The 13,684-nt window shown below is 43.6% G+C and overlaps 1 long non-coding RNA gene across 1 annotated transcript; it reads left to right on the top strand.

Moving 5' to 3' along the window:
• The first annotated feature begins 548 nt into the window (after nt 1-548).
• On the top strand, nt 549-11,377 carry LOC146202423 (uncharacterized). The gene is made up of 3 exons (XR_014702145.1): nt 549-814; nt 1,558-1,665; nt 11,118-11,377. It is a non-coding gene; the product is annotated as an uncharacterized LOC146202423 (long non-coding RNA).
• Nucleotides 11,378-13,684: the final 2,307 nt, after the last annotated feature.

Genomic DNA, 13,684 nt, shown 5'->3' with positions numbered 1-13,684 from the left:
TGGACTGAAGGCATCATTTGGGTTTATGTTACGAGAGAAGCAGCCTTCATGGTTGATTGCCCACTTGCTGGTTGCAGTATGTTTTAGATTCAGTGACATTATTTCTTCACTCTACAGCTCTGCAATGTCATTATTCACGTATAATCATATTGGTGCATGGCGATGGCCAAATTCTACACCAGAGCGACCGAATCCCATTCTGGGGACAGTATGCATTGTCTCTTCCAATCATTGCGATGGTCATACCTCAGGCCTGATGACATGAGGTTTTTTAAAGCAAAAGGTGTTGTAGGATTGGTTCCTGCATTCCAACATGGAACATCGGCTGTAATACCTAAACTGCCGTGATAAGCAGGTGGCAAAATCCACTGCACTTTTAGGACAGAGGATGAAAAGGGGAGGTGGCACGTGGGCTACAGTCAGATACAACTCTTCAGTGACTGTTTTATAGTGTGCATATGAAAGCTGAGAAATCATTTGGAAATAATTTTTTATTCCAACTTTATGACGTACATTGAACTATTCCTATGTTCTGCCAATGTGCTTGACTGTGTCTGACATTAGAAACCTCTTAGCGGATTCGGCACGCGCCGTCTGCTGCAACACTGAAATGCTTCCTGCAACCGGGTTGCTGGAGCAAAATGCTTGCTGCAACTCATGACGTCCCATCCGGTTTAAGAAACATTGTCACGTCCGACTATTGTTTTGTTGGTAGGTGGTTGTTTTTAATAGCAAAATGGCTGGTCGTCGTCCTTCATGGTGGGAGCCGTGGGAGCTATGTCACCGTGCCAGCTGTGCGCTCTTGTGTCGTACAGTACGTAAGCAATTTTTCCTATTCTTCAGATATTTCAGTATGCATGTATTGAGTCATTGCCCGCTGTCTGGAGTTCTACATTTAGTTTTCAACTTCCGTGCGCCTGAATGTTCTGTTAACGACCATTAAGCCTGCCTGGCCGGCAGTGGGCCCAAATGCCCCAAAGGTGTATTATCAACAGTTTCAATCGAAAGCTCAACACAGTTCGACATTAAGGAACATGCGGTTAAATACCGTTTATTAGGCCCAATGATGAAAATCTCAGTCATGTAAAGCACGCCTGACTATCAGTCTTGCATATGCTTGAAAAGGGCGGGAAACTTGGGTAAGCTTTCCACAGCGGTCTGGGTGAATAGTTGATTGTAACATCTCTGAGCTGATAGAGGGACTTTAAGAGATAACTAGGACATTACAAAACAACGCGTAGAATCAGGAAAGGCGAGGATCACACAGGCCTGTGTGGGAAGCTTTTGTTTCGATGCACCACGACGTACTAACCATTTGTGCGAGGTACTATCATTTTGTGTGGCCCTCGTTGCTATGACGCGGTGTCGAATAATGATTTCATACTTCATTTTATGACTGCGCACTGTCAAATGTATGTAGGACTGCTTTCTAATTACGGTGAGGTAAGCGATTTCGCCTTGTGTTTAAAGTGCATCAACATGTACCTGTCTTAACTTCAATTTGTTTTGTGTGTGTGAAGATTTCTTATAAGCTGATGTCTAATATTTGGTACTCAGGGACCTTCCTGATATGTGTTTTGGAGTCTAGCATGTGCTTGCTGGTTGCTGAGGCTGAACAAATGGGACCATGAAAGGCGGAGGCAGCATATGCTCTAACGCCACAAGGTGAGCCCTGTACTTAATTTCAAAACAGTTGCTGTGCCACCGCGACTGGTCATTTGTTTTACATGGGGAACATGCTTGGGCACAGGTCACCAGTTTGCGTAGAGTGCATGAATAAATCGAACAAGCAAGCATTCCTGCAGCTGCAGTGTCCAGCTTGTAGTTCGCAGCCTTTCTTTCTCAGCTGCAATTAATGCATTGCAAACAGTATGCAATGTAACAGTTGGTCCAGACTAAGAAAACCAGACTAGCTCCAAAAACAAACAAATGTTTGCACGAGATGGAAGATCAAACCACGCTTTATTGTCTTCTCAATTCGCTGTGAGAAACTAGCAAAGCTGCCTTTTTTAACGAATGATATTCCTGCACAGATTGGTTGTGTCGCTTTTTTGTGCATGTGACAAAGTTGCTGCAATAAGTTTATAGCTTTGGAAACCACTGCGAAAGATAAAATGAGGTCTGCAAGATGGGCATCAATGGCTTGCAAGACAAGCAGCACAGAATATACACCCTGCCAATTCTTCAACAGTATCGTCCGAGCGTCGACTGTCCGAGCTGAAGCAAAGTGGAAATGAGGACAGGGAACAAGCAGGGAGGCGTAATCATGCTGCTTCAGCGAGTGTTGTCTGCTTGGCTGTTCTGCTTTGTTGGCAGCAACCCCTTGAATCAGGTTTCATATCGAAGTTCTGAGAGCGCTCTGCTATGTGCTTGTGGCTTCAATCTGTGCAAACTTGTAACATTCCAAATATTACACTTGTCCCTGGTTCTATTTGCGGATACTGTCTCAAGGGTTTCTTTTTTCTTTTTTTTTTTTTAAGCAATGAAAGTACTGATACATCAATTTTTCAAAAGTATCGATGGCAAGAGTTATGGGGTATGTTGGATTTTTTATCGGAAATGTGTGTTCGAAGATATTTTTCGCACGATATGCAGATATTGTTGCTAAAAACTAACAATGACAGCTTCTCCGGGCACCGATATGCCTACCATCCGATTGTGGCAGGGTTGCTTCACATTGATCAAAGCAGCGTAGCAAACGAGGTTCACTGCAGCAGAAAGAATTGTGAGCACGCCCTCGCACTCTATTGCTTTGTCATCTCCTGCATCTTCCGGCACAGTAGCTCCGGGCATTCGACGGTCGCGCGGTACTGTTAAAAAATTGGCTAGGTGTACACTGCCTACGGTGGTGCTCGTTTCGTATCAGAGGCAATGCCTGCCTAAAGTATATCCTCTTCGCTTGACAAGCAGAAGCATTCTAGTTTCCCTTGCTGAGAATGGGGAATGCAGCCCCTCCACTCCATCCACTATCTTCTCGCTAACGTCGAACACTTTCTTTCCGCTCAACAGAGATTATCCTTTTATGCCAGGGGCTTTGGCACACGGCCCGCGGAGCTGCATGATGCAGTCTGCCAGCTCAAAATTTTCAGCTGTTTTAAAAGCATTACCACTTGCCCTAATTTCCAACTAAAATAAACTCGGACTTTGTACCAGTTAGTACGCATTCATTCTTTTAAAAGGCGTTGACCACTTAATCTGCGTGAACTTTCATTTGACATCACTATGCCTTCAAAAGCGAGGAGCTGGACATCCTGCCTTCTGTTTTATTTCCAAGTGGACTTTTTTGAGGATTATAAGTGGGGTATTAACAGGTGTACCATTTCAGTACTTCTCTCGGAGCGATCCTGAAGCTGCTTTTGTCCGGCATTCAAGTGGAAAGGAGCACACATTGCTTTTCTTTTGCAATAATAGGAGGGCTTGGTCTGGCAAAACGAAGTTTTGCTTATTTTTGTTCATTTTATTGTTATTTGTGGTACTTTGTTTGCTGTTGTTTTGTTATTTTCTGGCTCCTGGGTCATGAGAGAAAGCTTTCTCAATGTAGCCCACGTAGCAATACGAGTTTGAGACCCCCTGCTCTATGCCCACAATGGCGTGGCGATCAATGGATAATTCATAATGAGTCTGTCTGAAAGGTAATTGTTTAGCAAAAAGCTACCATATGCCACTGGTCGGCCCGGAGCCACAACATCCGCATCATGGTGTTAGAATAGTAGAGTGTGAACAGGCCGCTCCGCACTGAACAGTAAGTGGCGATACCGATGCTCTGATTTTCGTGGCTGCCGAGAGACTGCGTTGACTGTTGGTGGCCGTGGGTTCGCTGGGTGCCGCAAGGATTGCCAGTCAGTTCTCAACTTGCATCGGTGTGCATTTTGTTTTTCTCGCTCACGTCCCCGCTCCATGCCTTTCTTCGATCATGGTATATCCTAAGTGGTAATGTAATGTAATGTGGAAAAAAGTGCATTGTTCCCCGCTGCAATACAGGCCACATATTCTGCAATAAAAAATGTCAGCTTTCTTGGTGCGAAAAGATCTCGAACGACTTCAGCTATGGCGGCCGGCATACCAAGAAAGAACCGAGCTATACAGTCACTGTTTGTGAGGGGCACTTAGAGCCCAGGTTTGTGTCCAAAACATGGACGACAGAGTTAAATGGGCATGTGCTGCAAAGCGTTGCGCGTTGCTAGCAAAGGAAGCAGTCCCCACGATATTCTCTGCCTGCCTTGCCTACCTTTCAGACTTCGAAAAGTAGAAAGCGACCCACTGAAAGGTAGCCCCAGGAACCGAAAAAATAGAAGATTGTCAAACCTTATGTTGAAGCGTCAGGTGAAGGCAGCACGCGCTTCACACGACACTGCGTGGGCATGGACAGGCCCAAAAGCCGGGTGCGGCTCAACCCATGGCCCGTCTGGGCCGACACATGAACATTTTTGCTGGACGCGGGGTGGGCTTAAACGTGCGGGCCCGAGCCGGATTTGGGCTTGTACACAGAGGGCCGATGTCCGATTTATAGTCACTTTGTCAGAGTAAAATATACATCCGCGGCGTCGCCGCAGCGAAATGGATGAAATAACCATGGTACTCTCCGAGAAAAAAGTTTAGTCTTCTTAGCTTATTTATTTACTTATTACGGCACTGCGGTGGCTTAGTCATTAAAGCTCTCGAGTACTGAGCTGGGATACCCTAGTCTGATCTTAATTGGGAGACAGCATTTCAGTCGAAGCTGAAAGCATGGCAGGCATATACTTAACGATGGCAGTTTCATTGAAGAACCCCAGGAGGCCGAAGTGATCCAGATGTCTCTGCTACGGCGTCCTCACACCTTGAGCCGATATGGGACCATTGCTCCAGAGACATAGCCCTTTTGTTTTTTTGGTGTCATGTACACTTCTTTTTTTCTCCACGTGAGAAAATTCAAAGCCAAATGTGGGTATGGTTTTCATTTTAATCTGTTGATTGGAACGCCTCATAACTGAAATAGCCGCAAAGGCTTGATAGAGTTTAGAAATCTCCTTGAAGATGAAATAAGATAAATCTTGAATGAGCAATTTTTAAATCGAGTCTATCAGTGTCGTAAACAATTAGGTGCGTACCGGCCACATTGAACGATACAAACGAATATATGAAATTACTCCCCTCGGTGACTGAAGAGCAGCAGTCAGACACCGCTCTTGCATGTTTTAAAGCGTAAAATGCCATGTGCGGGTTAGGCTGGTGGTGAAGCGTGGAGTTCGCCTAATAAATTAGAGTAGCACCGAATGAGGCTGTAGCTATCAGCGAGCATAGACAGTCTGATCTGTGATAAGGCGCTTCCGCATATGGTCAGTTTTATATACCACTGGAGGCTAGGAACTGGAAACCTCATACAAACTACTGGGAAGGGCCAACATTCGAACGCTTGATGAGGTGCGGTCTTTTTCAAGGTTGGTGTTCAACACTCATGACGCCTCAGCCAAAGATAGTCTTGCTGCCGCAGCAGTGCCATCTTTCCCGACAGGAGAAATTCAGAGCAAGGGGGGGGGACCTTTTAGATGCAGAATCAGCGAAGAGCATTGCAGCCAGAACACGTGCCGGCCCTGGCGGCGGTGCTGTTGCAAGCTATGATATAACAGCACCTGTCGCACACCACAGGGCAGGCACGCCGCCTGAGCTTCTTGTCTTTCTTCTACCGCCGTTGCCTCCAGTTCACAGATACATTAATTCGAGAAGAATATTGGCTTTCTCTTTCTTTGATGGAGGTGATACCTATGCTTGACGAATGGCAGTTTTGGCATGGCGTGAAGACTACATACGCATGCAATTGGCTACTTTTCGTTTTCTCGAGATTTTGATCAGTTATATTTTGCTGCACGCGGTGTCTAAATATTAAAGCCTCCTCGCAAGAAGTCCGATGACATAATTCTTTTTTTTCTTTCTAATTGACTGCGATTTCACGAATTGAAATCATGGCCAAACTGGTTGCTTTTAAGGGGGACATGGCTCTTAAAGCTATTTTTCTTACGTTTTTCAACAAATTTGATAAAACCTGATATTCTGGTTTAGTTTCTTGCCTATTTAAAATATGTAATTATGTTTCCATTGGCCAATTAGTTCAAAAGATAAATGAAATTGTTCATAATTTGCAGGAACAATTAAAAAATAACCGCACTACAAAAATTCACATGAATACTTTGCTAGGTACTAGAAAGCATAACGAATATAATGTGAGGTGCACTTTTGTATAACAAATATTACTGATGTTATAGCAGTTCAAAGTTCACTGTTCCAAATGTGATTGCCTTCCTGTCTGATTTAGAGCAAAATTGAAAACATTGAACTGCTATAACATCGCTAATATTTGTTAAATAAAAAAAATGCTCCTAACATTGTATTCATTACGCTTTCTAGTACCTAGCAAAGTGTCCATGTGAATTTTTTGTAGTGCTGTTATTTTTTCATTGTTTCTGCAAATTCATCATCACCATCAGCCTGACTATACCCACTGCAGGGCGAAGGCCTCTCCCATATTTCTCCACCTAACCCGGTTCTGTGCTAGCTGCATCCACTTGACCCCTGCGAACTTCTTAATCTCATCCGCCCACCTAACTTTCTGCCGCCCCCTGCTACGCTTTCCTTCTCTTGGAATCCAGTTTGTTACCCTAAGCGACGATCGGTTATCCTCTCTTCGCACTACATTTCCTGCCCATGTCCATTTCTTCTTCTTAATTTCCACTAGAATGTTGGTAACTTGAGTTATTTCTCTGACCCACTCTGCACGCTTCCTATCTCTTATAGTTACCCCTACCATTTTTCGTTCCATAGCCCTCTGGGTTGTCCTCAACTTAAGTAGAACTCTCTTGGTTAGCCTCTACATTTCAGCGCCATAGGTGAGTACGGGTAAGATGCAACTGTTATATACTTTCCTCTTTAGCGATACCGGTAAGCTGCTAGTCATAATCTGCGAGTGCTTGCCAAATGCGCTCCATCCTAATCTTATTCTTCTTGTTATTTCCTTTTCATGGTCCGGATCTGCTGTTACTACCTGTCCTAAGTAGACATATTCGCCTGCTACTTCCAGTACTTCGCTACCTAATGTAAACTGCTGTTCCTTCCCGAGGCTGTTGAACATTACCTTAGTCTTCTGCATATTGATTTTCAAGCCTACCTTTCTACTTTTCCTGTCTAGGTCATCAATCATTATTTGCAGTTCATCCCCCTAGTTGCTTAGCAAGGCAATGTCATCAGCAAATCGCAGATTACTGAGGTATTCTCCATCTACCCTTATCCCTAACTGCTCCCATTCCAAGTCTCTGAATACTTCCTCTAAGCAAGCTCTGAATAGTACTGGGGAGATTGTGTTTCCTTGCCTAACACCTTTCTTTATGGGAATTTTGTTACTTTCCTTATGCAGAACTATGGTTGCTGTGCAGCCACTATATATATCTTCCAGCACTTTCACGTACGGCTCGTCTACCCCCTGATTTCGCAATGCCTGCATCACCGCCGAGGTTTCAACTGAGTCAAATGCTTTTTCGTAATCAATGAATGCTATGTATAAGGGCTCGTTGTATTCTGAGCATTTTTCTGTCACCTGATTGATGGTATGGATATGATCGATAGTAGAGTACCGTTTCCGAAACCCTGCTTGATCCTTTGCTTGATTGAAGTCTAAGGTTGTCCTGATTCTATTAGCGATTACCTTAGTAAATACCTTATATGTACCAGACAGTAAGCTGATTGTAATTTTAAGGTCCTTAGAGTCCCCTTCTGCAAATTATGAGCAATTTATTTCATTATCTCTTGAACTAACTGGCCAGTTGGGAAAATGGTTACATGTTTGAAATCAGTGCAAGAAACTGAATCAGAATGCCAGGTTTTATCATTTTTGGTCAAAAAAAGGAAAATAATTTGAAGAGCCGTGTCCCCCCTTAAGCAGAAGCGAAATGCAATACAGCTGACATATTTTGTGGTGTGTTTGGAGACTGTAAACGGCCTAAACTATTCTTTTTCAGCACATTTCTAACAGTCTAGAGTTATCATGGGAAGACGAAAGAGTCACACTGGCCGTACTGCCCGAATCCGTGAGAGTCTCACTGGCTGTCAGAGGTTGGGCACACTACGAGCAGTGGCGCGCCGTGCCGGCGTGGCTCATTCATACACAACCCTTCAGACACCACGCTCCACATCATGTTCTACTTGGCACTTGCTGTATTTCGTTTTAAACCAGCCAAAAGACGAGACAGAGAATAGAAGCGAACGAGATGAGGCTGGCTTCTCAGAGTCTCGTCTTGTTTAAAATGAATGATTACCAACTCACCCAGTCGTTAACCTTGTTGCTATATTTACAGGGCATTCCCACGTCTGCTGCTGTGTTTTAGTTTAGCACTGGTGAACGCTGTCTATGTTGGGATACATGCCACATAAATAGCTTGAAAGTAAAAGATTGCACATCCATCACTGTAGCTAGTTTGTAAAGCATAGGATGCATAATGTGGAGGTCTCGGACCTCAACGGTGGCATGTTTCTTGTTTTTGTATTGTTTTTCTAGTTTGCAATGAGTTATTTTTCATTTGAGAGTTGATACACTGCTAATTACCATTCATCACCAATGCAGATTTTGTTTTTGATTAGTTAATTATATGCTTTCCTCAATTTCATTCTCTATGTTTGCATACCTGTGTCGTAACAGGGCCTTTATATATTTTTCCTTTTCTGCTAAATAGAAGAGCATGAGCCTCTCATAGCCTGTGTTGCTTTGGGACGTTAAATCCCATAAGCCAGACCAGCATGAGCCTCATTTCTGGCAGTCGTGGATCTATTTCATTGAACCTCTTTGTTAATAATAAGCTTGTCAAACATACGTCAGACAAAAACATACAGTATTATGGGTGTGACACCATGAAGGTGTCAATTATTGGAAATGTCACAAGTGTTGGGCAGGCATGGAGGGCCTATCATTAACGTGTTAAAATTAAGCAAGCTCTTGTGCCACTCAAGCGAAAACGTGAGAAGCCACTGACAGAAGGCCATGGAGTAGGGCATCTGAAGGAGGAAAGGGCTACCCTTGAGTGCAGTCTATTTTCACTGAAGGGATTACTGACCAGTGCCTTGGAAATTTTATCAGAACAGGCATGGATAAAAAAAATTATATGCACAAGACAGGGAATGGAAATGTGCTGCTTATTGATGTGAACTCCGAACTAGTCTAGTGATGCTTGAGCACATCATAGTGGTATAGTCCACATTTCTCAAGCTAAAATAGTCATGTTTTTAGTCAAACGTATCGTTCGGGCATCAGGTATTGAAACAAGCATTGCATTTTCTGCTAGTTTGTTCCAAATTGTTGCTAAGGTCATTTGTTGTTTTTTAAACATCTCTGCAATGTTTTGGCTGTTAGTCTTGTATTTTCAGCAATGCATTGATCTTTGAATAAAAAGTAATCAAATAGGTTATTTTGGTATGTCAGGTATAAAAAATTCAGCTAATAAAATCATTTGACTTTAGAAACGTGCTCCGAAACAATTTGAATGCTTCAAAACTCCCGTTTTATAGCTTCAAAGTGCTCAAGCCTGCTTCCACCTCTCCAAGTTGGTTTGTGGTTCAGGTCATTATTGACAGTTCTGCATAACTGAATTGATGTCTTCAGTTTGGAGTTTTGGGGAGGGTTGCATCCATTGGGAAGAGTGAAAAATGCTGGCCAAAGATAAGGAACGCTGCATTATGAAAATTCCAATTGCTATTGGGCAACCATCTCATGGATGATGGTAGTTGAAAGCGTTTTGACTGGAGGTACTCACATGCTTGGGCTAGGCCAGTGCAGCACTTCATCTTACAGGAGCATATATACCTAATTTTGGTCGCATTTTGCTTGTTAACAACATGCAAGACATTACTCTGTACAGATCATCACCTGGTTTTTATCTTCAACCGCTGAATAATTTATAATTCATTTTTTGTTTCATCTGTTTCAGGGTGTCTATACTCCACTAACACACTAAATGTTAGTAGTGCTGCTACTGCACTTAAAGTCAAGTGTTGGTCTCTGTTTGCAATATTTTTTAGCTGCTTTGAGAAGTATGATGCTCATGGACAGCCTCCTTAACAACATGAACTGGTGTATTTGTGATGAGGGCCGTATATCAAAGACAGCCAGAGGTTTTATGATGCTAGCATTGTAGCAACTGTTGTGGTGCGGCAGTTCGGTGAGGGATTAGGCCATCTTGTGGTTGTTGCCTGTTTGCTGTGGCCACCCTCAAAGTAAATAGCTATGGTCCTGTCACATAGTTTGAGAACTTCTTGTTACTTGTATGGAAACTACTGTTTGGCACAAAATGACTTGTGGCTGCCATCATGTGCGTTATAGAGGGCGAGCTACTACATTTGGGTGGAACAGTTCCTCATTCTTTTTCACAGTCCATAGGAAGGATTTCGCAAGTTTAGAAAATGAAAAGTCCACAGCTGAGTCAGTTGCAATTCTGGAATCATGCTGTGTAGTCGACAAACGCTACAATTCGAGAGCAATGCATGTCGTCTAATGAACAGTGCAAGCGAAACTTCTTGGATGCAGCAGCAAATGAAAATGTGCACACATGGTTTTCAAGATGTCTCAACATTTATTTATATGCTTCACAACCTACCAAAACTTGCACGCTTGCATTATACCAAAGCACAATCAGCTGTCTGTTCTGATGTCTGCGGCCAGTGTTGATAACTTCATATCAGTTCTTTACCACCCACGGTGTCCATTTCTGCTGTGCATGCGCACTGCAGTGATACATTGTCGCACGCATGCAGAGAGCACTAGTACTGGCCTTACTTAGGGTAACCTTTTCGCTGTTTTGGTTTTTCTCATTCTTGAGCTATGCTACATGGTGCACACTTTTCTTTTGGTCTGTCTCCTTTGACGAGTCATGAATGCAGCATTTGTGCTTCTTTCCTTTTTGAAGGTGTAGTGACCATATGCAAATCCACTATTAGACTATTAGAATATATGAGCTGCTGCATAGTCTGCAGTCCTGTTATCTATTTATTTAAATTTGGTACATCTCTGAGTTTCTCTGAGTGTTTTGTTATTGTTCTGAGCTTACATACTTTTGTTTTTTCTCCCCATGACAACCGATCCTGCACATGACTGATGCTAGTCGAGAGATTACAACAGCTGCCCACCTTTCAAAGCATGGCATTCCCTGGTCCAAGTTGACTGCTCCCTGTGCTACTGGCTCAACAGTGTACTCACAAGTCTGCACTTCACTTACGAGCGTAATGGCAACACACACACGTTGGCGATAGCTATAGCTTCTGTGTCAAAATGAAGTATTCCTACTTATGCCTTTTCATTCATTAATAACGCACATGATTGGAGTAATAAATAAACACCCCAGTGCCAAAACACCATGTTGGCACACACATTTATGTTTAGACTGCCTACCTTCTGCATTACTTCCCTTTTGTAGCCTACCTAAAAAGGTAAGTACTGTATGTGTCATAGAACCACATATATTTCAGTTATTCCTTTTGAGAAAGGAAATAATCTGCAAAACCAATGAAGTAAGAAAAGTTCAGAGATATGTTTCGTAGACAGTTTTGAGAGGTAAGCCCCATGAAGATGCTTGAAACTGCAGACAGGGCCTGGTGATGGAAAGGCAAAGTGGGCAGTGTTAGTTGAATTGCATAAGAATGGTTTAATTCAATATTTTGCAGATAAGCAGCAACTTTCTTAATTGCAATGCCTTTGGCTGTGGGATACTTGCACCCATACTGTCACCTCATGTGATGCTCAAACATTTGGCAGTGCTAATCACTCCACTAAAATATTGCAATCTTGGCCCTTCAAAGTGAACTGTGTTCTATAGCGAGGTGACATGCCTGTAGCAATGAGATTCTAACCTTGGATAGCCTTTTGATGCGCTATTGCTGTTCCTCTATCCTGTTGGGATGGTGAGGCAGCATACTAAAAGGGCATAAACAAAAGCGTATGCAGTAATTCTTGCCATGTAACAATAGTTGAAGCCCTCGCCTAATTTAATGTGACTGCATTAAAAGGCCGTATTCACCAACAAAGGCAATTTGAGCGACAAGGATGACTGGCAGATGGTATGACCGGATGGATTGTGTGATGGGACCATGGTATGGTCCAGCTCCAATCCAAGCAACTCCTTTGACATGAGAAAAACTCGCTGCCTTTTAGAATCTCAAGTCATGTGTGGGTTGTGGGTTCATTTACATCATGTGGTAATTAGTAAACTTACAAATTGGTATGTGTGATAAAAGCACAAACTAAGATCGGTGAATAAACAAGTAGCCAACTAAATGTACAGGGATGAGGATACACGAGTCGTGAATGCTGTGGTATGTTTTCCTTAACAGCGGTGCTGAAGTGCCCCCGAAATATTTGTCGCATTTGCTCAATTTAGGTGTATTTCAGTTTCTGGTATAACCTTTCCCACACTTTCAACCTTTAGGCACAGTAATTGTAAGTACAATCAGCAGTTAAAAAAAAAACAAAAGAAAATGAAGTTATGTATAGGAGCAAAAGTTGCTACACTGTACCATCAGCATACGCGTGTCATCCCAGTCATTTTTGGAACCATAAATGCAGTATTAACTTTAGTAGTTTATCAATTCAGTTTCAGACTATCCTCATGTTTGACAAGATTTTAATGATGAAACCTTCAGCTTAAAGGTCCACGGAAACGGCCCCCAAGAAACCACTGATAAACGTGTTCAGTGTGTAGAACACATCCTTTTGAGCATTAATGCAAAGTATAACTCCTTGGAACAAAGCCAGCGATTTATTATTTTTAAAAACACCGTTTTTTGAAATTCGCGGGCAGAGGGAATGTCGCTTGGCGGTGTCGCATGGAACTATTTCCTAATCCCGTGACGTCACGGGTCGGTTGACTGGCAAGGCTTGCTAGAAGCTGCCATTCGCTGCGGTCACTGCAACCATGACGTCACGAACACACTTCCGGTAGCTGCGAAAGTCGTCTGCTCGTGCGCTGCTCGAACTCTGTGCGGGCTGTTACAGCTCGCCGCCCTTATCGGTTAGGTGGCCATTGCCCATTAAGTGCAACAACCGAAGCGACGCAGGGATCGGCAGAACCATGGAGGAAGGAAAGCTTAGGAGAGGCCCTGACGTCATTTTTTTGAAGCCGGCGCGGCCGCGCCGCGACCGGGCGCTGCAACGTCTCTCCTCCTCCTTTACCCTTTGTCCGCGACACTCACGTACTTAGGGCTCTTAGCAACGCTGTTGCTAGTGGCCCGAGTTTTCATAGCAACGCGTCGCCGTTGCTAATGGCCCGACTTGGCTAACCCTAAATTTTGATGTCACTTCCGCCACACTTTCTCCAATGCATTGGGAATGGCAAGGGCCTCTCCTAAGTTGTTTCCTTCCTCCATGGGCAGAACGAAGCTGCATTTACAAATATCTTATTTATATAACGTGGTTTCAGGAGTATCGGAGTGTCGTCCGACGAGGCGTCAACAGCACGGTCAAGCACCGCACGATGGCAGCACCTCCTTGACCGCCGTAAACATCGCCGCTGTGGCCCCTCCTCCCGCATACCGTTCGCGAACGACACGGCGGATCGTTAGCACCGATGTCCGAAATAAAGCGTGCTAAAATTTGTTGGCGTCTGGAATATTGAGCCGAATATCAAGTATGAAGCCCTCGTGAGAATCGCTGACCAGCAGCAAATTGCTGGTAAGA

The sequence above is a fragment of the Amblyomma maculatum genome, chromosome 1, assembly GCF_055883805.1.
Source record: "Amblyomma maculatum isolate TAMU_Amacu chromosome 1, ASM5588380v1, whole genome shotgun sequence".
Classification (NCBI taxonomy): Eukaryota; Metazoa; Arthropoda; class Arachnida; order Ixodida; family Ixodidae; genus Amblyomma; species Amblyomma maculatum.
The sequence above is the reverse complement of the archived record's forward strand: the minus strand, read 5'-3'. Positions and strand labels throughout refer to the sequence as shown.